The 27,168-nt window shown below is 41.5% G+C and overlaps 1 protein-coding gene across 8 annotated transcripts in view; it reads left to right on the forward strand.

Annotated features, from left to right (window-relative positions):
- Positions 1–27,168, forward strand: part of GPRIN3 (GPRIN family member 3) — a 56,887-nt gene that overhangs the window by 5,267 nt on the left and 24,452 nt on the right. For 2 of the 8 annotated variants that reach the window (XM_083835836.1, XM_083835834.1), the window contains exons 1-2: positions 20,282–22,280; positions 22,656–22,768. The exons of 1 other annotated variant lie outside the window; for it this stretch is intronic. The gene's annotated coding sequence lies outside the window, so the exon portion shown is untranslated. Of the gene's footprint in view, positions 1–17,908; positions 17,996–19,508; positions 22,281–22,655; positions 22,769–27,168 lie in introns of those variants that run through there. 5 more of the 8 variants (XM_083835833.1, XM_083835831.1, XM_083835832.1 and 2 more) reach the window with 5 other exon arrangements.

Below are 27,168 nucleotides of genomic sequence, written 5' to 3' on the forward strand. Positions count from 1 at the left end.
TTAAAGTTGTGATTCTGTTTATTCTTAAATCAGAGGAAATCCTAATTATATTTACAGTAATCTCCTGAGCAAGACGTGTCCTAAAGTAAATGCGGATGACAAACCCTGGCCCAAGACAAGACACAAAATCTGTGTCTGCACATCAGTGTATGCTTTCAGTCATTTATTGTAGGTGTATTTGCACACAGATCTTTACTTCCTGTTTAGGTGCAAGCATAAAGAGAGGCATGCTAAGAACTGTGCAAATACCTACTCATGTATGTGGTGGACAGACATATATATCAGGAATATTTCACATTGATTTAAAAGCGTAAACTACATTAATGAGCATAAGGATTGAAATTTAGAGCTCTCAGAAAATACAGAAACTGAGGTTGTCAGTGGTCCTATAGTGGCTCTATTTAGGTCCTTGTGAACATCTCTTGTGTTATACAGTTACCATCAAATAGGAAGCCTGCACTTGACCTGAACCTTTGACTGATTTTTTAATGTTTTAAGCTTAGAAAAACAAAACTATTCTTTTCTTTCAGTTCTTCCTCATGCACTGCTCACTCTGTGCACTCCATGAGCTAACAGCATTCCAGGGCCCCTGGTAAGAAAATGCAGATTGGGCTGCTATATTATTGGAAAAAAAGGATTTAGAATCATCGCACAGACTAGTAACATTTAAACTAGGGAAGTAACTAATAGAAAAGAAATAGCAAAGCAATTGAATCATAGAATATCCTGAGTTGGAAGGGACCCACAAGGATCATCAAGTCCAACTCCTGGCTCCACACAGGACCAGCAAAAATAAGACCATATGTCTGAGAGTGCTGTCCAAACGCTTCTTGAACTCCATCAGGCTACATGGGTAGCCTTGAGCATTCCCTCAGGTCCTGTCGCTGTCCCCAGAGAGCAGAGCTCAGCGCCTGCCCCTCTGCTCCCCTCGTGAGGGAGCTGCAGGCTGCCATGAGGCCTCCCCTCAGCCTGCTCTGCTCTGGGCTGAACAAACCAAGGTACCTCAGGCACTCCTCATACATCTTCCCCTCTAGACCCTTCACTATCTTTGTTGCCCTCCTTTGGACACTTATAATTTTATATCTTTCTTAGACACATAGTACTCGAGGTGAGGCTGCACTACGCTGAGCAGAGCAGGACAATCCCTTCCCTCAACCAGCTAGCAATGCTGTGCTGGATGCACGCCAGGGTACGGTTGGCCCTTTTGGCAGTCAGGGCACACTGTGGACTCATCTTCAACTTGCCATCAACCAGAACCCCCAAATCCCTATCTGCAGTGCTGCTCTCCAGCCTCTCATTCCCCAGTCTGTACATATATCCAGGGCTGCCACATACTGGGTGCAGAATTCAGCATTTGTTCTTGTTAAATTTCCTGTGGGTGGTACAGTGTTTGGTTTATGCAGACCACCCACTAGGGGCTGCTATGTGATCCTGCCATCTTATGGACCCATGTCTAATTTAAGGCACAGACCACAGCCTTCATGCCATTCCAGCAACCTGCAAGTCAAGTAAAATGAGCTGGGCAGCAACTGAGGCATTTACCCCACTGCACAGTCCCCATGGGTATATTTAACTGGTATGTTAAAGAACTAGAAGCATAGTTCCCTAAATATGCTTGGGAAGGTAACTTCAGGGCTGAGGCCAAAAAGAAATTGTACTTTGATGGAATAATTAAGCCTTTTTACTATCTGACTTCCTCATCCAGATCAGCTTGTCTAGCATCTGTATTTATGGTTTAGCACAGTCTAAAAAAAAAATGCTGTGTAAGTTACTGTACAAATTCTTATCAAAGAAGGCAGATGTTAACTGATGCCTGGTGCAAAATTTCTGAGAGAAGAGATCTTAGCTCTGAACAGTGTCTTTCTTAGAGCAAGAAGGGCAGTTCTAAGAGCAGTGGGTGCTGCATGATAGGTGAAAATGTGAAGAGAGACATTTATTGACCCCTGTTCAGTTACCCTATTGAAAAGTTTAAGTGGGTGTTTCAGATATATCTTGAAGCATTGCTAGTGGTGATTGTAAGAATGTTGGAGCAATATTTATCTGAAAGCATTACATTCAATGGGAAAGGCAGCAGGAGGAATTTGAAGACCAGTAAAGCAGAAAGGGTGTTGTTGCAGAGAAATAGTTGACTACACTCCACAACCATTGTTGATCAACCTAGGAGCTGACGATTGATGGGAGATTCAGTAAGGTTGGCAGCTGAGGCATCACAAACCCCACAGACTGAATCAGAGGAGCTGACCCAGGACATTCTGTTTTCACATACAAGTAACTGGAAAAGCTTGGTCCCTGCTGCGTGGCTCAGAGGATGGATTCTTCCACCCCATTTCCCTCATTTTTTTAGCCCATGAGCCCTTCAGGCCAGGGGTTGTCTCACACATTGGCCATCTGGGCTTTATTGTAACACAGATTATAACTACTCAGGGTTGCACTGAGGGATGTTACTGATTCTCAAAATCTCACCATGATTCCTGAGCAAAGTTTGTATTTTCTTTCAACAAAAATACTTCATTCCATTCTTAGAGCAGGGCAAGGCTAATCATTATTATTATCTTGTAAGGGAGTGATAAAACACAGTGACACACACGAAGCAGCTGTCACAGCTTCTCTCAGCCAGCATATCAGCTCTGTCTGCCTCTTTACAACAGTAATAATGACAGTGCCATGCTGATGTCAGAGACAGGAAGCGCTGTAGGAGGGTCAGAGCATCACTGAGTTTGTCCTGTTGCCCAAGGCGACTCTGAGTATACACAGACCTTTGCATGCTGTGTGAAAAAACATTATTTTCATGGCCCATGTCTTGCTTAATTATCACTTCACAAGATAACTTTTTTTTTTAACCTCCTTGCCCATTCTTTATAAAGATCTCTCTGAAGTAGAAAAGGTCAGCTATGGAAAAAATCATAGCAGAAACTAATGCTAAATAAAGGTTAGGTTATTTGATTTGACTCATGTGTAAACAGCAATTATGTTTTCTTCTTTGTGATTTATTAGAGAGGGAACTGATAGAAATATCTATATTTAGATTGTCTGAAAGATTTCATTATAATGGGCACTTGAGGCTTTTTCTTTGCTCGAATAAGCCTGATGTTTGACAGGACAGCCCTGTAGCTGCAGGATGTTTCTGCTTCACTTATGAAGCTCCATTCAATTTCTATCCATGGGAATGATGTGTGAATCCAGAAAGGTACATGGTCAAACAGGCCACCTCTTGAAGTCAGCAAACAAAATGTCAATCCAGCCAAGGAGATCAGTAATTTTTAAAGAGATGTAAGCCCTGCATTTACAGGAGGAGGACAGAAGAGGCTTGACCATCAAACATTACTTTATATCAGTTTGCTGTCATCTGATAAATACAAATTTTTACAGTGGCCCACATTCCCCATTTGACTCCTAGGAGTGACTGTAGCTACTCCAGACCTAATAGATACAGGTTAGGAAGAATATACACATAAGGACTACAAGGCAAAAATAGGAAAAAATGTTATGTGTTGCTCTGAAAGCACAAAGAGATGCCCAGGGGAAAAAGAAAAAAAAAAAGCTCAAGTTTAAGTGATGAACACTTTAGGCCTCCTTTTACTTGTTTGTTTGTTTTTTTTACCTAATACAGATCTTATACCTTCTAGCCACTCAGCATGAGAAGTTGTAAGACCTAAGAATCCGTTGCATCTTGCTACATGTGCTTACTGATACAGCACTTACACCAGCTGTCATTATCACCTTCTGTTTGGTCTAATGAACTGTATGGAGCTCAGGTGGTCTGTCTCCACTCCAAAAAGTATGCAAGATAAAGCTTCTTGGATAAATGTGCTATCAAATAATATTGCAAATGGGAAGCGTAGGTGGCTGGAAAGGGAAGAGTTGTCGAAAAAGATTGGTCTAAAGGGGGATTTGAGGTATAAGGCTGGAGAAGCAAAGGAATATCATTTCAGTTGCAAAAGCCTGATTGTTGTTGGTGAGGACCAGAAAGCCAGACATTTTTCACAACCAAGCTTTTGCTTTCTCCTGTCCATTTGTATGCAACACATCATACGTTCATGCTCATGGAGAAAGTGACCTTACACAAGGGAAAGCAGGAGTGAGCTCAACCACTGTGCTGTTCTAGGGCAGCCAATCCACAACCGATGCCTTGTTGCTAAATTAAGCAACAGGCCAGGGTCTGTAGCAGACATGGAATCAAGGCTTCATAAATCAAATTTCCCTGCAGAAATAGAAGCTTGCAGAGAAAAAGCAAACAGTGCTTTTATAAATCCATTGCTTCTTCTATTTTTTTTTTCAACTCTTTCTGAACAGTTCAGGGCTATTAGTAAATAAATGTTGCAGCAGACTTTTACTACGTGATAATGGAGCATTTATATTATTACTGAAATATTTACTGAAACTAAACAGTATTATGTGTGCAAAACCCAAATCTCATCTGCAAGAAAACTGAAACAGAAGCAATATAAATGTTGGATCATAATTATCCTTAATTGCAAAAGCTTTAAAGCAAAAAAAAAAAAAAAAAAAAAGAATTGAATCCTTCCACTTGCTGGGCTTGATTTAGCACTTCATTAGTGAGGTTTTGCACCGGTTGCAGAGCTGATTTGGAATTCAACTGGAGTAGCACAGTGATGAATAATGGGCATGCTTTATATATGTACTACTTGTGGAACTGGAGATTTTTAGGTGCTTCGAATGTTCATCTTTAGATGGCTGCCAACTAGGCATTACCTGAACTTCTTCTCAAGGGGAGAATCTTAGTGCCTCCACTTTCAAAAGTAAAATTTGAATGGTGTGTTCACGTTATCAAGCTGTTCTGGAGGGAGGGATGCTAGACCCACTTGAAGTGCTCAGCTGGAAATGATTTTGGTGAATCTTGTAAAGGCAATTGCCTTTCAGTGTCAGTCCAGAGAAACATAGGCTGGCTTCTGGAGCCCTTTGCCTGGTTTCTGCAAGAAACTGTCCCGTTTTGCTTCTTGAGTTGCTCTGGGACATACTAAGCCTGCACTTCAATAGCCTTCTAGCAGATGTAACAGCATGGAGATAGCTACATATTTCTGAAGGTCCTTTTCTTCTCCAAAATCATTTGCTGCAGAAGAGGGCTTCCAAAAAGCTTTGGCTGTACCAGCACCCTCTTTCACAGCTCTTGTTTCTCAGCTTCTGGAGGCCTGGCCTTTTTGGCTATAGCATGGGGAACAGACACAGGGAAAGCATTAAGCAGGCTTCTAGGTGTGAGGAGACCTTGCTTTCCTGGAGGGAAAAAAAAAAAATTGTTAGGGCTTCCAGATCTCACAGCTGCAGTACAGTCTTCTGGACAAACTTCCCTACAGCAGCTGTATCCAGAACTTCACCTTCTGTAGGTTAAATGGGAAAGTAGTTCAAAATTACAGCTCAGAGGAAACTCAACATACAAGCCTTCAGATACTGTAACTGAATTGAAGCCTTTCATCACACAGTTCTGCTAGCTATGTGCATATAGTATACTTTATTTGTAGCATGTAAATGTTCCGATTTATATTGCATATGCACTTATCTTTGTATGTGTTTATATATACAGTGTCTGTAAGACAACTGGCAACCTAAGTATGCCGTGACTAACATCACCACAAACCTTCTTTGCAAGAAAACTGTACCCAAAGTCTCCTAACAGAGAGATTTCTGGCAATAATTCTGTTGGTGTATAGCATGTTGTGGTATTGCCTACGAGCCAATGACAAAGAAAGTTTCATTGTTTAAAGCCTAGTGCAAACATGCAGATACGTGATAAGGAACAGCACGTGCCAAGTGAGCTTACAGTATCCATCACAAGTTATTCTCTTGCATGCGACCGTTCAGCTTTTCCAGGAGAGTCTGTTTTCCTAGGGCCACTGTTCTTATGAGTTTCTCGCTGCAATAGTAACCACTATGTGGTAAGATCCCTGAAAATATTTCTTTAATCTTTCAGTCTTTGAAAAAGCCACCCTTTCTTTTCAATAAACTTTGGAGTACTGTTCCTTACTGTAAGAAAGGCTTGTTTTTATTTATAGAAACTGAAAGGCCTACTTCTTCTTTCTGGAGCAGAACTGAGAAACAATTGACTTTCATATCAATGTTGAAAAGAGAAGTGATAGAGAACTGGGACCTTATCTATGACTTAGGTACAGTTCCACAAAAGCTTAGGCCAGTTGAAGTCCATGATCTGGGGGCTTCACTCCTGTATCTGCACGTCACTTGAGGTGATGGGAGTTCTGTAGGCACTTGGGATGAGGTGGTTTGGAAAGCTGTTACAGCTACAATTAAGAGTTTGTAGAGTGACAGATTGTGCCTGGATTAGCCCTCTGTTCCAGCTCACAGTGAAGGCACGTGGGAGTTTATGCTGGTCTGGGGAGAGGCAGAAGTGTGCAGCTGGGAGAGGGAGTGAGGCAGGCAGGGCTGTAGCCAGTTTGTACTGCCCTGAAACTACACTCCTGCACATCCTTCTGGCAGCCCTTGAGCAAAGGCTGAGTCTGTGCCCCCTCTGCCAAAGGATGAGTCCAAACAGCAGGAAGCAAACTGCATTGAATTTTGTAAATTCTCATATCCTCTACAACAGGATGATTGCATGGAAATTGCTGTTAGGGGTGGATCTGGAACATCCTACCTGCCAGCCGTTCATGCCCAGGAATTGCTTGGGAGACTGCTAGATGGCACTAATAAAATCTTGAAATACTTGAAGGCATGATGGACTCACATTGGAGTGCTGCAGTGGATGGCTATAAACTTTTCAGAAGGTATAGCCTGTCTTATAGGAAGCTTCTGGGTTGCATGATTTTCAGAAAATCTTATAAGGGGAGAAAAATATCTTAGGTAACTGCCTTGTTCTCTCCATTGAATTCCCTTTGTGTCTTTATTTTATGTTTCTGGAAAGGCTGTCCTTGCTCCTGCATCATACAGGCAGGGAAATTCTTCCTGCATGAGGCTCCCAGGGGAAATGTCCTGGAGGAGACTGGACGATGCCTGAGCTCTGTGGCTATGGAAAGCAAGCATATTGCTCTCCTCTATGGAAACAAGATTAAAATGAGTCAATAAACAACACATGCAGCACAAGAAAAATCCACACATTGCTGACTTACATGGAAAAGCAATGTGTTGATTAGTCCTCAAATACACTGCATCTCTCTGGTTTGAGAGACTCAAAATTAACTCATTTGTCTCAATTCACTTCACAATTTTCTTTAACTTCTGAAGAGTCAGTTAGATAAAACTGGCTATTAAGTCGTAGCCCATGCAAAGGGCTATTTGTTAGAAATGCCCATGTAAATATACCCAGTTTATTTCCCACATACAGATCCAACATTTTCTTGAACACAAATAATTGACTGCATTGAGGAGCCTCACTAGGAGCAGGTTTGGATGTATGGTATTTGCCAGAAGATTAAATATTTGAAAACTGTATATGCCCTATATTTTCTGAGAGACATTTCTAGTGGTTTGCTATTTTTTAGAGGGTGGGAGCTTTTTTTTTTTTTTTTTTATCAGGGACTCAGTTCTGCTCCCTCTAGAATATTACACAACTCTCAGTGACTTTCAGAGAGGAATAGACTTTGTCTTATCTCTTCCTAGCATGGGATGTGTCTTCCTGAATCTTCTTTCCCTAAGATACTCTTGCCTTACGCAAGGGTAACCTGAGCGAAGCAGTTAAAAAACTTTAAAGAAATATGAATCTCAGCTTTAGCCAATGTTTCAAAGAGCAATATATCTAGCCTAATTTTATAAAGGTGTCAAATTCTCACAGTCACTTTGTCCAAGTTTAGGTCATCTGTGCTGTTTTCTTTGAAAAATGAGGTACAGTGTGATTCAGGACACTGCTTTAAATGTCTGGCACCAGGACCTGCTCCTGACCCTGTGAGAAGCATTGCTGGGCAGGGAGAAGGCACACTGGATCCCAGTTTTGGACAGCAAGATGCTGTTTGTGGGGGCCAGAGGGAGAAACCTTCCAAACTGAAGGAGAAACCGAGCCTTTCTGAAAGGCTGGCCTTGCTGAGGAAGCCCAGCCGGGTGGTACTGATTTGACCCAGTAATTTGTAACCAAGGGTATAGGGTATGTATGTCAAGATCCTTGTCATCTAACAGAAGTTCTGATCGGCACCACCATGCCCTTAATGGCAGTCATACAGCAGCCCATGGCAAACAGGCAAGCACATACAAATTCCCCTGTGCCCTGCTATGACTCAAATCCGTGATCTGGAGGGGACTGCCTCTGGAGGTGGTATGGTTAACCTGTGCAGTTGCGCAATACAAATGAACACAGGAGGGAATATCGCTTTCATTTATCTAGCCTTTTCTCATCAACCTCAGTAAATAAGTAGTTGTGTTTTTTTTCTTCAATCCACATTTCTCTTAATATAAGCAAATGAGACTAAAAAGAGTCTGCCTCTGACTGTGCTCAGCTGAAGCTGAGTCCCTTCTTAGCACTGCTATTGAGATCAGAGAAGTATTGCCAACAATTAACCTAGAAATGAGAACACAATGGGATCCATCTTTGATTACAGTTTTTAATAAAAAGCCTTAAACTCTTTGATAGATTCCTTATTGTGATTGAGATTTTACTTTTTCTTCCCCACCTCTATTTCAAGAGAGCCATTCAGTACATTGGTAATGTCCAATTTATTCTTCTAATTGTGAATGATATCCCCTGTTAGTGGTATAAATTGTACCCTTTGCCCTTGGCAGAATTCACAACAATTCTACTGTTGCCTATTAAAGCAGTTTCATAGATAGACACGCTTCATTAATACACACTTCTTCAAGGACTAATTGAATCTTTCCAATATATCCCTGAACAGCCATTGAATTATTTAGCTAGTGGTGGATGTGTGTAAATTCATGGGCAGTGTTGTTTAAAAGTCACCAGTGGCTAAAGGAAAGAACAGGATGTGCTCTGCTTATGTACTGGCTAAGATGCTTCAGAAGGCTGCATTCCTGAGAAAACAGGCAAAATAGGAAGCTCTCCTCGTCAGCATCATCTTGCTGTGGCAGTGATGCTTGCTCGTAGGGCAGAAGATTGTCAAAATCATCTTATGAGAATGCACTGAGACAGAGTAAGGCAAACCTAGGCTGAAAAGAGGAGGAACATCAGTGGACTTTAAAAGAAAAGACAGGCTTTAGAGATTTTTATTAAAATCACAATGAAGATGACTTTAAGCATGTCACTCTTGTCATGGAAGCAGCTGAGGTGAAGCACAAGTACCCTTTTTCTCCCACAGATCTGGGGATGGCAATTCCTGTAGGGAAGAATTAACTTTCAGTCTCGTTTGATAAACCAGGGCTCATTTATCAAATTTCCAAACATTCTGTCATTTATTCCAGGACAAAAGAATTCAGCTGGCTCAAAATAAAATAAAATAAAATAGAGAGGGGTTGAATCACGTGAACAGGTTCAGAAGTAGGTTTTCTCCATGTGTGTCTATGCCTATGTGACTAGTTCATACTGCTCTTCAACTAATATCCTTTTTTTTTTTTACATTTTTTTCCTCTTGGCAATATGAATTCTTTGCATGTATATGCATAATAGGAAATTGTTTGTGTGTACAGGTAGATAACCATATTGCCATTAGTATCAAATGCAAACTCATTCATCTCAGTGGAAGTTAATCCTGTTAAGATTTACTTTAAAAGATATTTGCTGATACCATCTTCAGTAATTACTGAAGTTATTGTTATCTTTGTCTATGTTAAAGGTTGGTGCTGTGTTGGGTTCAAGACAAGTTACACAGGCACAGAGTTTCTTACAGAGGACCCGCAACATATGAGACTTTATTATTGACTATATTGCCAAAATTGCTGTACACCACCTGTTACAGGCTTCAGCCTTTTTGTCCATTAGAACAATCCACTTAAAGACTAGGCTCAACCAAATTTCCTGTGCTGAAGAGAGTTCACAGACTGCTTTTCCAATAAACAGTGTGACCCTTTTCAAAGAAAAGCAGGAAAAATGTGAAGTAACTGCAAGATGTGATAGAACTGGGGACATACCCGTGGAAAAAATGACTCTGGTGCCTACTGAAACAGGGTATTGGTATCTCCTGGGAACAGAGGACTTCTGCATATACATGTGAGTTAAAGGGAATTGGAGGAAATCTGCAATTATTGTGGGTGCAAATAACATTTACCAAATATAAATCATTTTTTTCCAGTTAGGTTGATGATATTATTTCAGCTAAGAATTCACTGCCTTAAAAAAAATGGTGTTGAATAGTAAACCATTCTCTAGCAAATTTAAATGGCCATGAGCCTAACAAACATGATAATCTTCTGTGGAGAATATGGGTTGTATGATAGTCATGTCAAAGTAAAGTGACTAATAGCAGAGTCTTAGCCACCCTTTGCAATCTGGTAGTTAATACACTATAGCTTTATGGAGATGACTATAGCTTCACTTACATCTCTCATATACGTACATATGGTAAGCAGACTTTCTCTCTCCGAGTCCCTTAACTACAGAATGTTTCCCAGAGAACAATGCAATAAATCTTCTGGTTGAGGACTGAGGAGGTGATAAGAATGTCAAGTCATATTTATGCTGTTATTCCCCCGCAACGAGTAAAAGTGATTTATATGTGGACAAAGAGCTGATAGAAAAAGACCCTTATAAATTTAAAATGTTTTTTTTATTCTAGTGACATTAAAGTACCCTGTTTTGCTGGAAGTAAGAAACATTCTTTTTCCATGTATTCTAAAGAGTCAACATCAAGAGAGAGTTAAAATTTCAAGTCATTTTTTAGCATTCAGCAACCTTTCTTTTTTTCTGGCTGAACTTCAGTGTGTCTTCCTGGGATCGAGGCTGCCTCATGTCACTACCTCATTCTCAGGGTCTTAGCAGCTCTCAACACCCAGCAAAAGGAGGGACAGTTTTATGACTACTTGAAGCTGCAGCCATTTGCGTTGTATCTCAGGGCTTTTTGAAGCATGTGCTGTATCTGGCAATGCTGCCTCATTCTAAGTCCCCAGGATGCCCACTTAACCCGTTAAGACAGCTTTATGGCTGCTGGAGATTTCTGTGTCTTACTGGGCATTTTAGATCAGCTTTAAGGCTTTATCTATTGCTAAAGGCAGATTCTTATCCATTATAAATTGCCAAAGATCCATTGATTTCATCTTACTGATAATGATTTCTTCTTGCAGTATAACCAGTAGGCCTCATTTTGATTAAGAGCCTGGCTCAGAAAATAAAAAAGTGCAATTCTCTCATTTAAATCCAACATGGTTATGTTTGGGGGACTGAATATTAAAAAAAAATAATAATAATAATTAAAAGGGGAGGTCCAGCTCCTTTGAAGAAAGAAGTCATGCAGCATTAAAAGTTAGCTTTTATGCTAGCCTTTGCCTAGAAGGTTATATCTCATTGTGTTTGTTTGTGTATATACCCACAGAAAACATTGCCCATAATGACTGAGAGCTTTGTTGTTTTTCATCTATGGTATGGAAGTAGTAGAGGAAAGAGGACTTTGGTTTGCTTTATTCTCCCTCAGCTTTGGCTTCACACTCAGTGACCACATCCAGGACCTCACACCACCTGAATCTGATGATGAGCAGGAAGGCAGGACTAGCCCCAGGCTTCAGGTTTTGTAATCACCCCATCAATAAGCCATCCGAGAAAAACTGTCAGCTGGCTCAGAAACATTTAGCACAATTAAGGAAAAGATGGGAGGGTGAAAGATGCCATCACATGAGGCTTGAGGTCATTCTCAATGGGAGCGTGAGGAAATGTGTTTCACTGGAGACTCATAAGGGCGAGCCCAATGCTAGGTCTGAAAAAGCAAATCTAGACTGAGTCCTCTCTGTCAGCTCTTGTGATCATACCTCTGGGTATGCCCTACTCCATTGCAAGCTTAGCAAAGAAAAAACTGAAACCCCATTCAACCCTGTTTTTCAAGGAGAATATTCAGCCTCTCAGTAATCTGGGTGTTTTCTCTCTGTTATATTTTTGGAAGTGTGTGGGAGGAGAGAGGATTGGTTTTGATTTGTTTTTGCTCTTTATGTGCAGGTGGTTCAGCATTGTTGATATTGACAGTAAGTGCTATTTAATGCTTTTGTCTATGCACTCAGCATTGATCTTAACGCTCTTTAGCTACTCATAGTAGTACTAAATATTCAACTAGGAAGAGTGGCAAATAACAAAAGTAAGAGAGTAGACAAAAGGTGGATCCACGGTCATGTATTTTAGACACTGTCTTCTCTAAAATGGTGTCTGTTTCTAAAAATTTTTGAGCTTTCACCACTATTAGTACCTAAGCATTGGGATGATAATAACTACAAGAACTATTTTGACTAATGTTTGTAATGTTTCCTGGATATTGATATAACAAAATTCACCCATGTTTTACTTTTTCTCGTGTACATTCTAAGAATTAATCTGTTGTCTTACTCTTACACTGTGGGAAAAGAAACTGAAGTCATTTGGTCAGATTTAGTGCCTGAATTTATTTCACAGAGCCAACTGTGAAATGCACTTTTTGTTATCCCAAACATGTCTGAAATGCTCAACTGGCTTTCAGTGAAAAAATTGTCCTACCTGTGCTATCTGAAAGAAGAGAGATGTTATGATTCTTACAACAATTTTATCTGGTAATCTTCACTGTAATGTGCATTTGCATCCATGGTCAGGTGAGATTAACATCTGTTGAGAAAATCTTCAGTACTGTCTTCAAAAAAAGAGTTAAAACATCTTTTCTAGTAGAATATGTAAAATACTCTACCCACTGTTGAAGGAAGGGACAGAGGAGGTGACTGGGCTCACACAGGCATATGACATGTTGAGACAGAATTGGAAGAGGAAAGGTTCATCATCATCATCAAATGGTTTGGGTTGGAAGGGATCTTTGAAAATCAGCTAGTTCCAACTGTCATGGGCAGGGATACCTTCCACTAGAGCAGGTTGCTCAAAGCCTCATCCAACCTGGCCTTGAACACTTCTGTTGTCCGTAGGTCACTTGGCCTTGTGAAACTTCATAAGGCTTGTAGGGACCCACCTTTCAAATCTGTTCAGGTCCCTCTGTATGGCATCCCTTCCCTCCAGTATGTCAACCGCAATGTGCAGCTTAGTTACTTAAGGTTATTAAGCTTGCAAGTGTTTTGTAATTTATTCCTGATGTGGAATAAAGAGGAGATCCTACTGTGAGCACCTCATTTTGACTTGTCTTGAATGTCTTTACATGTCTTATATATTGGAAAGAAGTGGTTTTCTATCTTTTTGTTGTTGTTGTTGTTCCAATCTTCCCACTGTAGAACTTAAACCCAACCAAAAAAGCCTATCCTGATCTTTCATATAAAGGAAATTTCTACAGCACAAAAGCAGTGAAATATCATGGCATTGATCTTAATGTTCTTTAACTACACATAATTGATACTTACAGTTGCACTACTTCATCTAGTACACAAGTAGTCTCAGGAGCCTCTGGATTAAAGTTTAGCTTTGCAAATTGAACAAAATTCACATTTGTTCATTCTGAAGATTTTTTATATGATACATTCTTAGATAACAAAAGTTACAAGTCCCAGAATGACTGAAATTTACACCAAGACTTCTGTGTAGCAATGTGAAGTCTAGCGCATGTGGCCAGAGCCAAGGATGTGTGGTTGTGACTACTGATAATGTATACCTGTAGAGCATATTTCTCTTGGCTCTGAATTTTGGAGGAATATACCAAAAAGAAGAAATAACCTGTCTTAGTAGTTTTGAATTTAACAGCTTTCTAGAGCTGAGATAAAATCACAGACCACCAACTTTTGAGTTCAGAATGATGATAGTTAATCAAAGGTTCTGACATAAAGCAATGTGTCATTAAGCTCCCATTAGATGTGGATAGAAAAATGCCTTATTTTTTTTCTATGCTGAACACCACTCAAATATGTTATCAGCAGGCAAGATAGTATAAAATAATTAGAATTATTTTTAGTTATTTCTCCCTGATTCTTTTCCCCGTTTTCCAGAATTCTGAAGATTTTTGAGCTCAAAGACAAGCTCTTCTGAAATTATTTTAAGGGATGTTGGCTTCAAAAGGACAGTAACCATTTATAAGCTCACTTGCTCATCTGCTGTCTGTGGCTTACTCATTTATTTTTGCCTCATCCACTGAAATCAGTAAGAAACCACCTAGAAACTTCAGTGTTAGTCATATTGAATCCAAAGACAATTCTTGGTACCCATGCATTTCCTTAGATACAGCTGGAAAATACCTTCTTGCTCTGCAACTGTGAGATGTATCTTAAAAGGCTGCCCATGACTCACAAAATCTTGTCTAGCTCTTGTTCTGGAGAGATGTCCCAAAGGAAAAAAAAAAAACATTTTAAGAATATGTTGGTAAAGCACCTTACAACCATATTGATATTCTTAATGCATTCACCCACAGCCAAAACGGATATGTTTTTAGCTAGAATTTGCACGGGGAACAGTGATGATTATCACTGCAGAAAATCCATCTCAAAATGCTTTCCATAGGTTTGCAGGTCATAGAGGGCTGGAATCACACAGAATGGGTCCTGCACATACCCCAGAGGAATCAGGACAGTCCTGGCTTGAACAGGTCATGTCTAACTCTTTGGTGTCAGTGACAGAGTTTGGATGCTGCCTGCAGCAAGAAAATACTTTAAGGGGGCAGCAACTAGGGAACAGTGGAAAAATCAGCCTCGCAGAAAGAGTTATAAGGCCAAACAGGGAAGGAGAAACTCCCAGGCAAACCTTGTCCATTCAAGTGAAACTAAACTGGTGAAACTAAGCTCCGTGGTGAGCACTGTTCTTGTAGAGTCCATGGGGAAGGTGCAGCGAGGTCATTTGGCCAGCCTGCTGCACATGAGGGTGTCCAGTGTGAATGGACTGAGCTGTTTACAGCAGGCACAGATGCTTTAATATAAAATAATCCTGAAAAGCAGAAGAAAAGGGCTGACTTACTGCAAATTGAGGAAATGTAAAATTAGTTGGTTTGATCGAATGGAGATAATTACTTTTGTGTTAAGAGAAAGAGAAAAATAAAAGCAAAGCCAACTTTTTGAAAAGAGCAAGCTCAGCTTCTAGAAGGAGCTACACTGAGCTGCGTTTGAGCTACAACTGAGCTTTCTTAGCAAAAGATTTGGTCCCTATTTATTTAGATAAATAGAGGATCTAAATTTTATTAGACATGGCTGGGCAGGAGGTGCAATAGGGGCATGAAAAGCCAAAAAAGAAATGGAAACATTGGACTTCCATATTTTAGATAAAATAACATAATAGATAGATGATGATGATAGATACAACAACACAAAGAGTGGCCAAGGGAAAGTAAATCAGATTTTTTTTTAATAATTCAAGAATAACGGGTGCACGGGCAAATTTAAAGATGATACAAGAATGTCACTTCACAATGCAGAAATACATCACAGTATTGATGTATTGATACATTGATACCACATGTTGGTAGGATTCTGGTTAGAATTAGTGAATACGTACTAGAAACAGGAACAACCGCATTTTCATTTTACCAACTGTCTTGACTGAATGAAAAGCTTTCTGTTTCAGGGCAGTATTGATGTGTTTAGAGATCATATTGACGGGTGATTTCATTCCAGAGCTTTTTATTTTTTCAGGGAGCTGGTTCTAGACTGACATACATTGTATGTAGTTACTTGTTATATCATATTCTTTACATTTAAACAAGTAATTCTGTTCCTCCTCAGTTCTCTTCATCTACACTCCTTACTGTTCTTGGTACTTATTCTCCATGTTTACACCTGTCCATCTTTTATCTATTCACCTTGCCACTTCTATTATATCTACATTTCATCTCCCCTGTTGTATGAATCAGCATAAAAATCGATGTTGTAAGGAAAGCAACTGTGAGCCATAAACAGCCTTGGTACTTTCCTGGACAACTATTCTTTTGGTAGCATGAGGAGAAGATCCCATCTTGTGTGACAAAACGTGAAAACATAAAAATGGCTGCAGTAGCCCTGCCAAAGGATGTTTCCCTCTGGAATAGCATTTTACACAGTCAGCTGATGACATCCAAGGACATAGGCAGAACTTGACTTGCAATTAGAACAAACAGGTTCTTAAAATCTGTACAAATGTGCAAGCCATATAGCAGTCCTTCCTCACAGAACTGCATTGGGAAGGGCATTTAAGTTTGATTTACATTTACCTGCAACACTCACAACCACTCCTTAAAAGAAACTCAGACTGATTTTCTTATTTCCTGAACTTCTGAAAATATCAAAAACATTTGGTATATACATACAATCAACATAGCTTAACTGGAGACAGGGCTCTGTATCCGGAGCCCCTGTGTGTCTGGTACCCCATTAGCTTAATTTATTGTTCACAGTAGGCAGTGGTTATCTCAGCAAATAGGTTTTCTAGTTGTGTTATTTGACATCATTACTGTTGAATATGCACCAGAATACCATGTGGTGAGTACGTAATAAATCAGCTCATTATGCCTATAATCATTATGATTATGTGTTGTTCCAGATCTTAGTTTTGTTGACATAAAAGGAGGTAAACAGCATAAATTACTGACTCATCAAATGGTTGTTTTAATTTGTTGAGGAGGCGGGGGGCTGAGGGGGGGAAGTTGTTTGTGTGTGTGGTTTTCTTTTGTTTGTTTGTTTTTTGTGCATGGCTTGTTTCACATTTAGAATCACAGTAATGAATATATAGAATATGCGTGAAATGGGAATAGGAGATGGTGAAATTAATCATACCCGAACGTACTACACGGACACTAAGGGTGAAAATATAATTATCACAACGCACCAACCAAAAGTTTCCAATTTCAAATGCTGACTACTCCTGATGATTTTCTTGTCATTCATGTGCCTGGAAATGTTTTTCAGCACTAGCTGCTGCACCCCCTTCCCAGGGATCAAGGTGAGGCTGACTGGCCTGTAGTTTTCCAGGTCCTCCTCCTTGCCCTTCTGAAGATAGGAGTGAAATTTTCTTTCCTCCAGTCTTCAGGCACTTCTCCCAGTTTCCACGATCAAGCAAAGATTATAAAGAGTGGCCTCACAAGTACATCTGCCAGCTCCCTCAGCACTCATGGGTGTATCCCATCAGGACTCATGGATGTCCAATTTGCTTAAGTAATCCCTGACCTAATTCTCTTCCACAATAGGTACATCTTTGCTCCAGATTTTCCTCTTGCTCTCTGGGGCTTGGGATTCCTGAAAGCTGGTCTTGTTACTTAAACAATAAGGTGAAGGTATTGGGTTTATGTGGCAAGAGTTTGATAGCAGAAGGGTTGCAGGAGTGGTAGACTTCATCCCCATCTTATGGCTGATGAAATCTCTCGTGTTTTGTTGCAACAGGCTTAAGAACAGTCAGGAAAATTGTGTAAACTGGTGTATTGGGTTTACATGGCAAAGTTTTGTTGGGGGGGGATGCAGGGGTGGCCTCTGTGAGAAGAGTCCAGAAGCTGCCCCATGTTAGATGAGGGACAGACTTGGCCAATTCCAAAAGGGACCCACCGCTGGCCAGAGACAAGCCAATAAGTGATGTTGTACGTGTCTCTGTGATGGCAGATTTAAGAAAGGCTGGGGGGGGGAGGGGGAAGAACCTGCTGCACAACAGCAGCTCAGAGACTGAGGAGTGAGAAAGATCCCTTCAGACACCCAGGTCAATGCAGAAGGAGGGCAGAAGGTGCTCCAGGCACTCAGCAACAGTTCCCCTGAGGCCTGTGGAGAGGCCCCTATAAGCTTACTTTTTAACCTCCTCCTCTTCTTCAGGATCCCCATTTCCACTATCTCATGGCCACTGCAGCTAAGGCTGCCTTTGGCCTTCACATACCCAATGAGCCCCTCATTACTGGTGAGTATGAGATCCAGCGGAGCACCTCTCTTCATTGGCTCATCTATCACTTGGGTGAGGAAGTTGTCATTGATGCACTCTAGGAACATCCTGAATTGCTTATGCCCTGCTGTGTTGTCCTTCTTGTAGGTATTTCTGTAGCTGAAGTTCCCCATGAGGACTAGGATGTTCACGGCACACTCTGAAACAAAAACTGTCAGGCAAAAACTGTGCATGGTAAATGCCAAGGACATTTTCATAATGCTGTAGAAACTCTCATCTTTACATATTTGCAAGTGAAATTTGACACAGCTGTCTGAGGTATTGCAACTAGCATATGGATTTGTAGTGCCTTGGAACCACCATGAAATTGAAAAACATCCATTCACCCCCAGTGGTATATTATTCGTTCTTTATATTCCTTTTTTGTATATATATTTATGAAGACCACGATGTTTAAAGAACACTGTCTTAGAGGAAATATGACCAAGAAATCCTTATCTCTCTAGTCGTAGTGTCATCAGAGCTACTCTAATGATCCAGGAGTGTTATTTCTCTGGCTGAACAGGGCATCCATTTATGAGATGCCCAGTACAGCCCATTAGGTATGTGAGAGGTAAAGGGAGACAGAGATACTGTGTAACATGGAATTACTGTTTGCTCTGCTCTGTTGGTTGTACTGGAAGTGCATGATCACAAAACACACACATCACGTCACCTTGTGTATGTTTCTTCACTCATATGTTTGTCTCTAGTTGTACAGCTACTTAATGCAGCTATCATACCAGAGGACTGTATCTTTTGTGGCTTGGTTCCCAGTCCAAAACAAGCATGTTCATTCAGTCCTTCAATATTTTTTAATGAGAAATGAAGGTGTAAATGCATTCACAAAACTACAAATGTTAAATGATTGTATTCACAAGTTTGCTCTTCATTGCTCTTCTCAGCCCAGTCTTCAGTTGTTTTGCCTATAAAAGCTGTTTTATTTACTTTTTTGAAATATTTATAGCTCTTTTCGTGAAGAAGACATGAAATATGCCGTGTAAAAACTGCTCCTACAAAATTTATATTCGGTATCAGTGTCATTAAAATTGAAAATATATTAAGGGATATGGTATAAGCAGTGCAAAAATCAACAAGGCAAATCTATACCAATGTAAATCTGTATATTGCTACTGAAGTAAATGAAACTATGCTAGCTTAGGGCAACTACAAATCTTCTCCACGTGTCATAGCGTTTCTCATTTTAAATAGTCATCAGCTCTATTTTTTCAGCTACAGGAAAGAACTTTCTTTAGCAAGATGGTGATATAGTTTTAAAATGATGTTCTTTCCAGCATGTCAAAAAATATTAAAACATTCTACAGGAGTCTTCAAAGGCACTGTAGAAGTGTGGTTGTCATTTCTGATGATTACTTGTATTTTGGCAGCTCCTTGAAAATCCATCCTCCTATTGGCCTGAGCTCTGGCCTAATACATATCAGAAAACAATTCCTCTACAGCTAAACATTAGCAAGTTAGAGAGGTTTAATTCTGTATTATTCTTGATATTATAGAGACCTATGTCCACATGTCCTGTGTACACATTTATTTTTAAGCATGTTCCATTGACTTCAGTAAGTGCTAAGCACAGTGCTTAAATCTATGCAAATGTCTGCGTGCTGCCCTCAGTATGAATGCTTCTCTGCATTAACACCTACAAGAAATTAACATAAAACAAATATTATAGCTGGAGATTGAAGCAGACAAAAGAATGGGGAAAAATGTAGAATATTGGCCATGACTCACAGGTGATTAAGCAAATGAGGTAAAAATTCTGGTAGACCAGCTTATTAATCTCAATATCTAGTTTGTACTGATATGGTGATGCATTGATATGTTGACATATGATGGTCTCTTTAGCATATCAGTACAGCAGCTAGTGGAGTTCAAGGCTCATAGCAGGGTTTAGAAGATGGTTTAAAGGTATTTAATACTAATATTGCGTGGTGTACCAAATGAAACCATTCTGTGGTAGGCTGGGGTTCAGTGAAGAGAGGTAGGAGACAAAATATGTACATTAGAAGACTATGTAGATAAAGTGGACATGCCCTTTGTGCACGTGTGCACTTTATCACCTTAACCAATTCCTGCAATGATCCAAATCTCTTGATGCCTCTACTCAGCTTTCCTGGGACATCAATGCATTCAGAAATGAAACACTTGTGCCCTACTGGGCATGGCGAAGAGATTATTAATTGAGCTGTATTTCAGTCATATTACTGCTTCATTCCTCTATGATTTCCTTGCCCATCAGACTCAGAGCTCAGCCATGACCACTAAGAGCAGCAAAGGAATTTTCAGTAATGCTGCACAGACATAAAGAGAGAAATGTTTATCTGAACTCAGCAGGAAAACATTTAGGCACTGGTTTGGAAGCGCATCAGCATGAAGAGGCTTAGAGCAAAGAAAGCTTCCTAGTCAACTATTTTCATCCTCAGAATCACAGTTGCTCTTTTCTGGCAGGTACTGGGACTGATTCCTCTACATGCTCTGAAGGCGCTTGACAGCCCTAAAACAGGAAGGGTGCAATAGCCCGTAGAAAGTCTTCCCAGCCTTTCCAGCTGAACCTGTGTGGCTCTTATTGCTGTGACTTTCAAGGCTTTCAAGTTGACCATCCAGCCAGCTGCCTGTCTTGCATGCCTTTGAAAATCCTACCATGTTTCCATTTCAATTAATTCCAAAGTTGATTTCCAAAGAAGACAAATGTATTAGCTATAAATACTAAAACAACTGAAATTCCTTCCTTTGTAAATAGTGCCACAGTCATGTAAGGACTGCCTGGTGACAAGCCTGAATCTCACCTTTCCACAGCGTCTTATTTCTTCCAGGGCAGGGAAAGTTGCTGTAGAAGGGACTAGAGGTAATGTTATTTTGGGGATTTGGAACTGGAGAGAAAGATGCAGAAAGGAAAAGCTGCATCAGATGACACAAGTTTACAGAATTACCTGAGTTAATTGGTTAACTGAGTGCCAAGACTGTGATTTCAGTACCTTGGGCTAAGGAGTCTCTCTTAAGAGCCTAGATAAGCAATCTTCTGTCTAGCGAAGTTTAGGAAAACTATAATAACTGAGGTCCGGGGAAGTCCTCATAGCAGCAAGGTCTGTTAAGTGTCTACAGCTACCTCTTCATAAAAGTACAATTGCTGACAAAGGAAATTGAATCATCCAGTCTTTCTTCTCTTTTAACACAAAAGTGGAAGCTGCACTGTAGTAATGGCAGCGGGATTAATTCTAGGAAGTCTGGCAGTGTTTCTGTAAAAAATAGTTCCTTTTGGAGAATAATGAAGAGGAGTTGGCTAGCCTGACCTTGAATTCCTGACTCAGACATGACCAGGGTGAGGACTAGGCTCTATACAAGTCTTCCAAAGCACCAAAAAAGAAGTGAGATTGTAAAGACAGCAAAGTAGATTTGAACTACCAGGAAACCCTGGCTGTTAATGATGTACATCTTTGCCTTTCCTGATAAAGTCTGATGCTTTCCTCACTCTCCCCCTCCAGTGAGATTCCCTAGTGTTTGAATGTTCAGGTTCTTAAAAGTACTGTTTTGATTTTGACACATGTAAGGAAGCAGCTATTGTCAGTGATTATTGAAAATCTCTCTTTTTCTGTGATTAAATAAAGTCAGAAAGCCACATTCAAGCATGGATATTACATAAATATGTGCTGATCTCACTCGCAAGTGTTGGGGAAGAAATTGCATATACCATGGTAGGAGACATGAGAAGCGTTTCATGATCCAGCAGTGATCACTTAACCCATGAGTCAAAGAGATTTAGGATCAGTAACTGAGCCTGAGGGTGTTTTGCAGAACAGTAAATAAAATATGGATCCACTAACATGGATCAGGGGGACATGATTTATTGATGTTTATGATGATTAGAGATTAAAATTAATAATAATGACGATTTGTTAGGTCCTCTAGTCCACTGTTCTTTCTGTTCCCCAGTCTTTTCCAGATCGCAAAGCCAATGTGAAAACAGGAGTTGTCCTCGCAGCTTGTCCTATAGTTTTGGAAAACCTGTTCCTATATGCCTATTAAGAAAAGTAGAGGAGTTGGAATCTTCCTGGTTGGAAACCTGTACTTTACTTGAACCTCCTGGCACTGCAGAACCATTTCCTGTGATTGCAGCAGATAAAATTCCTCACTGGTGGGAATGCAGTGCAATTAGATCAAAGCTTTCCAGACAAATATGAGTCCTAACGCAAAGCGCTTCTGTTGCTGTTACTTTTGCGGGGATCTATTTTTTTGAGGGCTAGCCGCAGGCAGGCCGGACAGCTTCATAGCGGAAGCCAGATTTCCGTCTCAAAAGCAGCAAGCAGCCCGAACTGAACGCGTGACAAGAGTCGATCACCATTTGCATCCGCTGCAATGCCCCACGCAAATTTGGATGATGGCTCGTCGGGTGCCTGGATAGCTAAGCTAACCGACACACGGAGGAGGACTGGATGGCACCGGCGGATTTCCTCCCCATGTGCTGCAGGTCTGGCTCTTGTGCCGCGGTGGAGCAGGCGGTTTCCCCCGCCGAGCACGTAGTTTTTGCTCCGGGAGCGGCTCCGAGGTGGGCTCGGCGCGGGGGATGCCTGCGCCAAAACCGGGGGCCCGGGGTAGGGCTGGCGGGGGCTCGGGGCTGCCCCGCTCCGCCGGCGGCCGCCGGGGGGAGCGCTGCCAGGCTCCTCGGCTGCCCGGCTCCCCGCCTCCCACCGCCGCAGCTCTGAGCGGCCCGGAGCCTCCCGGTGCCTCTTGCGAGCCCTCCCGGGTTGCCTCTCCCTGCCGCCGCGGCGGGGAGGGCACCCCGGCGCAGCCCTCCTCCCTCCATCTCTCCCTTCTTCCCTCCCTCCCTCCCTCCCTCCCTCAGCCGCACACCCCGAGGAAGGGCTTGTTTTCCTGCCCGGATGATGAATTTCTCCGCAAGGTCATCCCTGCCCGCGGCGGCGGCGCGCCCGCAGCTCCCCGGGCGCTGCCGCGGAGGTAAGGGGCAGGGGAGGGAGCTGGGGGGCAGCGCGAGCACCTCCACCCCCCGGCAAGTTCTTACGGAGCCGGTGAGGAGCGGGCTCGGTGCGAGGGCAGGTGCCCGGGGGGCTACGGATTATTATTATTAATAATAACCCCCCGCCCGGCCGGCCCGGGGAGGGAGGGATGCGCGGCGCGGTCGCCACGGCAGCGGCGAGGTCGCCACGGCCACGTCCCGCGGTGGCGCAGAGCGGGGGGACCCCCCCGCTGGTAGGGGCAGCCCCCGACCCCACCTTCGGCCCCCCCCGGGGGTCTCCGTGCGAAGGGGAGACCCCCAAGGTCCGCTGCTGCCGGGTGGACGGGAGCGGAGCGCACGCATCGATGTGCTCAGGTACCAGGGGCTGGGGGTCCTAACGCCAGGGCTCCCAAAATTTGCTCTCTGGGTGCAGGGCCAAGAGCAGGAGGCTCGCCTGCTGGGTTTCCAAGCTGTTGTGTTGCATCCAAAAAACAGGACGCCTTAAAGACTTGCCTGATGCTGCTCACCCCTTCTAACCAGCTTTAGTTGTGCGGCAAGTTTGCTGGAGACACTTGGAGCAACCTGGCTTGGAGTCGTAAATCCCTAACAGGCGTTTTCTTTTTGCTGCTGAAGTTAGTGGCAAAACTGGATGATCTTACCCATTCCTAGTTTGTGAACGTGTATGCTGTCCACAGATTAACCTACTTTTTGCACAAGTCTTGGCTTCCTTAACATTTTTTTCCTTCATCCTTCTTTCTGTTTTTCCCAGGAAAAGATAACAGTGCTGCTAGTGGGTTTCAGAGTCATAAGGAATTGTTATGGCCCTGTAGTCTAAGCTCTTGCATAACATGAAACGCAGACTATTCCCCAAAAAGTCCAAGCTCTGGCCCACCAGCCTCTTCACACCATCTTGATCTAATGACCTCAAATGACTGGGAATTTACTGCATTCCAAGATAGTTGGCTCCAATTGTTAATCTCATAGCTAAACGTTGCATCTCACTTCCAATTTGAACTTTTCTGACTTCATCTTCCAGCTACTGGATCTGGTAATGTCTTTTTCTGTCAGATTAAATAGCTATCTAGTTTCAGATAGTCTCTCTGTGCAATTATTTAAGGACAGTAATTAAATAGCCACTTAACGTTGTCTCTGATGAGATAAATAGACTGAGCTCCTTCGGTTTCTCCCAAGAATGTAAATGCTCCAGAGGAAAAAATGGCCCGTCTGCTCTTCTCTGGGCCCCCAAAGTGGCTGCTTGCAAAGCGTGGCCACCGGCACAGCACAGTGGATTCCAGGAAGGCTCCCATTAATGTCACGTGCAGAGATAATAACATCGTGCTCAGTATTCCCCTGTCTATTCACCCAATGCTACGAACTTTTTTTTCCCACGACTGCACGGTGGGAACTTGTGTTCCGTTAGTCGCATGCAGTGATCCCTACATTTCCCTACAATCCACTGTTTTCTCAGATGTTGGTTGCCAGTCCTGTAAGGGGTATTTAAATTAAGCTTTCCTACATGCATAACTTTGGATCTGCCTTTGTTCTCTTTTTTTTTTTTCCTCCCCACTCCTATAACTTTACTTCCAGGGAGTCTGCTGCTTGGTAATGAGGGTCAAGCTCTGGTATTTCTCCCTCTGCAAGTCAACTGATTTTTTCCTTGGACCTCCATGATAAAACTGTCTTTTTGGTAGCATTTGGTCCATTTGAGCTTTAAGTTATTTGAAGTTTAGTGGGCGAGAAGTTCTACTGGGTAATACAAAAACTGAGAACTGAAAGCACACAAGAGAGTTTCGTAGCTGCTTTCATTCAGCTGTGCTTCTGAGTGTTGGTGGGAGAGAAATTTGCTTTCCTGCATCACAGAGCTGTAAATCCCTTGCTTGGTATGATGCCTAAGCTGATACATGCATAGTCACTGTGTTGCAAATCTTGAACTTGAATTTTCTGAATTGTATTCACTTTGAAGTGTGCTCAAGCCTGGATTTATAGTTCTCTTCAGAAAGTACAGTGTCTGAGAGGGCCAGAGGCATGTGTTTGTGACAGGGTATTGTCAAGTGCTCTGATAACTTGTAGCAGCCCCAAAGGGGACTGAGATGCTGTGAATGGATATAGCAGTCTGAAGATGCCTGGCATGGGAGATGTTTGCTGAAGTGTTGTGCTTTTGTTTTTTGTGTTTTCTTGGTTTTTTGAGGGTTTTAGGGGGGCTCCTTTGTTAAATCACATCTGCTTAGTAAAGCCAACTAAAGCTTGCCTAAAAGCTCAGTGCACACCGAGGCCAGGTGATGTAAGAAAGGTAGAGGTCACACAGTGTTGTACGGGTCTTTTTGTGTGTGCTTGCTGAGAGCAGCATGCAGAGCACTGAGTCGGGCACTTTCCAGCTAATAACGCTTCAAGAATCATTTCCGGTAGCCTCATGAAGAAATTCTGAGTCTACAAACAAATATAATACCCAAAAAACTCCCGCTGGGTTCAATTGTGGTACTTCTGTGGTACCGAATAGCAGGATATTTGCCCTTTTACAGCAAAGGCATAAAAATGCCCCTTATAGTTTCCCAAGATGTCACACATTCATTGGTGTGGAGCTTGGTGACAATACCATATAAGCCTATGTTTTCAGGGGATTGCAGGTCAGCAGCAAACATTGTTTTAGGTTAGAGGCAACTACATTTTTGCAGACAATGAAGAACAGGCTGTATATAAATAGTAAGGTCAAAAAAAAAAAAAAAGAACAAAAAAAAAGGTCCCATCACAGGGTTAAATATTTTTCCATTCTTTTCCTCCTTTGAGGTGTTTCAGTATGCAAAATTAATGACGTTATCTGAACACATACACCATCCCATGAAGTAAGTGGAGTGATTCCTATGACTAACATTTGTTTGCATGAATAAATATGGCAGGGTTTAGCCCTTTGAAGTAATATATTCAGAGTATTAGAAATAAGAAAATGTTCATTCTGATCAGGTAATGACTTCAGTATCAGTACAAGGAACTTTCTTGAAATTCCACAAAGAAATTTTTTTTGTTTTTCTTTTCAAGTCTCTGAAAATATGTCTATACAAAATACTGCAGTAGGTATAAGCAATGATGGATGAGTGAGTTGCCCATAAAAAGTCTAAAAATAATTACTGAGCTAAGATATCAAAGCTGATTGTATACAGTAACCCGGTGAGCCTTAGAACCTTAGTGAATGCTGTTTGCATTAGCGTCAGCATCTTAGAATTTGTTTATTGGGCATTTAATTGTAAATTTCCCCCAAATTACCTGGCAGCTAACTTCATCCATCCATTCAAACTCTGTTTTTCTCTCCCAGAGTTGGCTAAATTCTTTGATTTTTTTTGACATGTACTTTCCCTTCTCAAGGTTGCATCTTCTCTTTAACTTCTTTTGCAACTAGAAGAACATGCATCTCTCTCCATAGTGTGACTGGTCCCAAAAATCATCTCTTTTTGCGTTATGACGATCATGCTGGGTCAGTACAGCACTAAGAACAGTGGCTGTTAGTTAATCCTACAAGCCCAAGCTGGACAGAAGATAGTATTTGTATGAGTCTCAGAGTTACAGTGAAGAGTGTTCAACAAGGAGGGACAAGCTCTAGGTTACAGATAGTTGGATTTCATTAGCAAATGTGGTGGCAGTAGTAAAATTTGTCAAATGGGCCCTACAACCATTAGTGTCACCTTTATTTTTGAACAACATAAACACCATCCATCAAATGCAGTTGAAACTAAGGAGAAGCTGATTATGCTAAGAATGATATCCTGCCTGTGATTTGCTTCTGAAATCTGATGTTGGAGTAAAAGCAAGCTGCTTGCAGCCTTACAGCTACAGACAGAGGAAAAATTTGTAACCTGCATGACTCTTCTTCTAGATGTGCATCATTTTTTAATTTATAAAACCCATATTAAAGACAGAGGTGACATATAGGCTGAATCTGTTGCCATTGTGGATTTAAGAGCAATCCTGGATTTATAGCTGATGTTATTTAATGACATGTAACAATTTCATATCTGATAAAACTTTGATACATCTTGCAGGGTTATAAACAGGTTTCATTTGTGCAAAATAATTTAACTATGCAACTATTTTTGAAGTAAGTGGAACACCATCTTGACTAGGCTTCTGGAAAAATTTAGCTGAAGAACCAAGGCAGAGGCATCAGCCTTTTCCTCAGTCTAGACCTCTGCACATATGTGGATAGAATAACTGGCCAAAAATATGATCATTATGGGGGAATTGTTGGCAATACTTCAATATTATTATGGAAGATTAGAAACGTACCAAAAGTCACCTAGTACTGTTTATGTACTAACCATGCATCCAATCAAATTGGATGCACTGACTGTAAGCTCCTATACTATGTGACAAGATGTCTAAACTGATCCCGTTTTGGGGGATTCATCAGCTC

Source organism: Anser anser (assembly GCF_964211835.1).
Source record: "Anser anser genome assembly, chromosome: 4".
Taxonomy (NCBI): Eukaryota; Metazoa; Chordata; class Aves; order Anseriformes; family Anatidae; genus Anser; species Anser anser.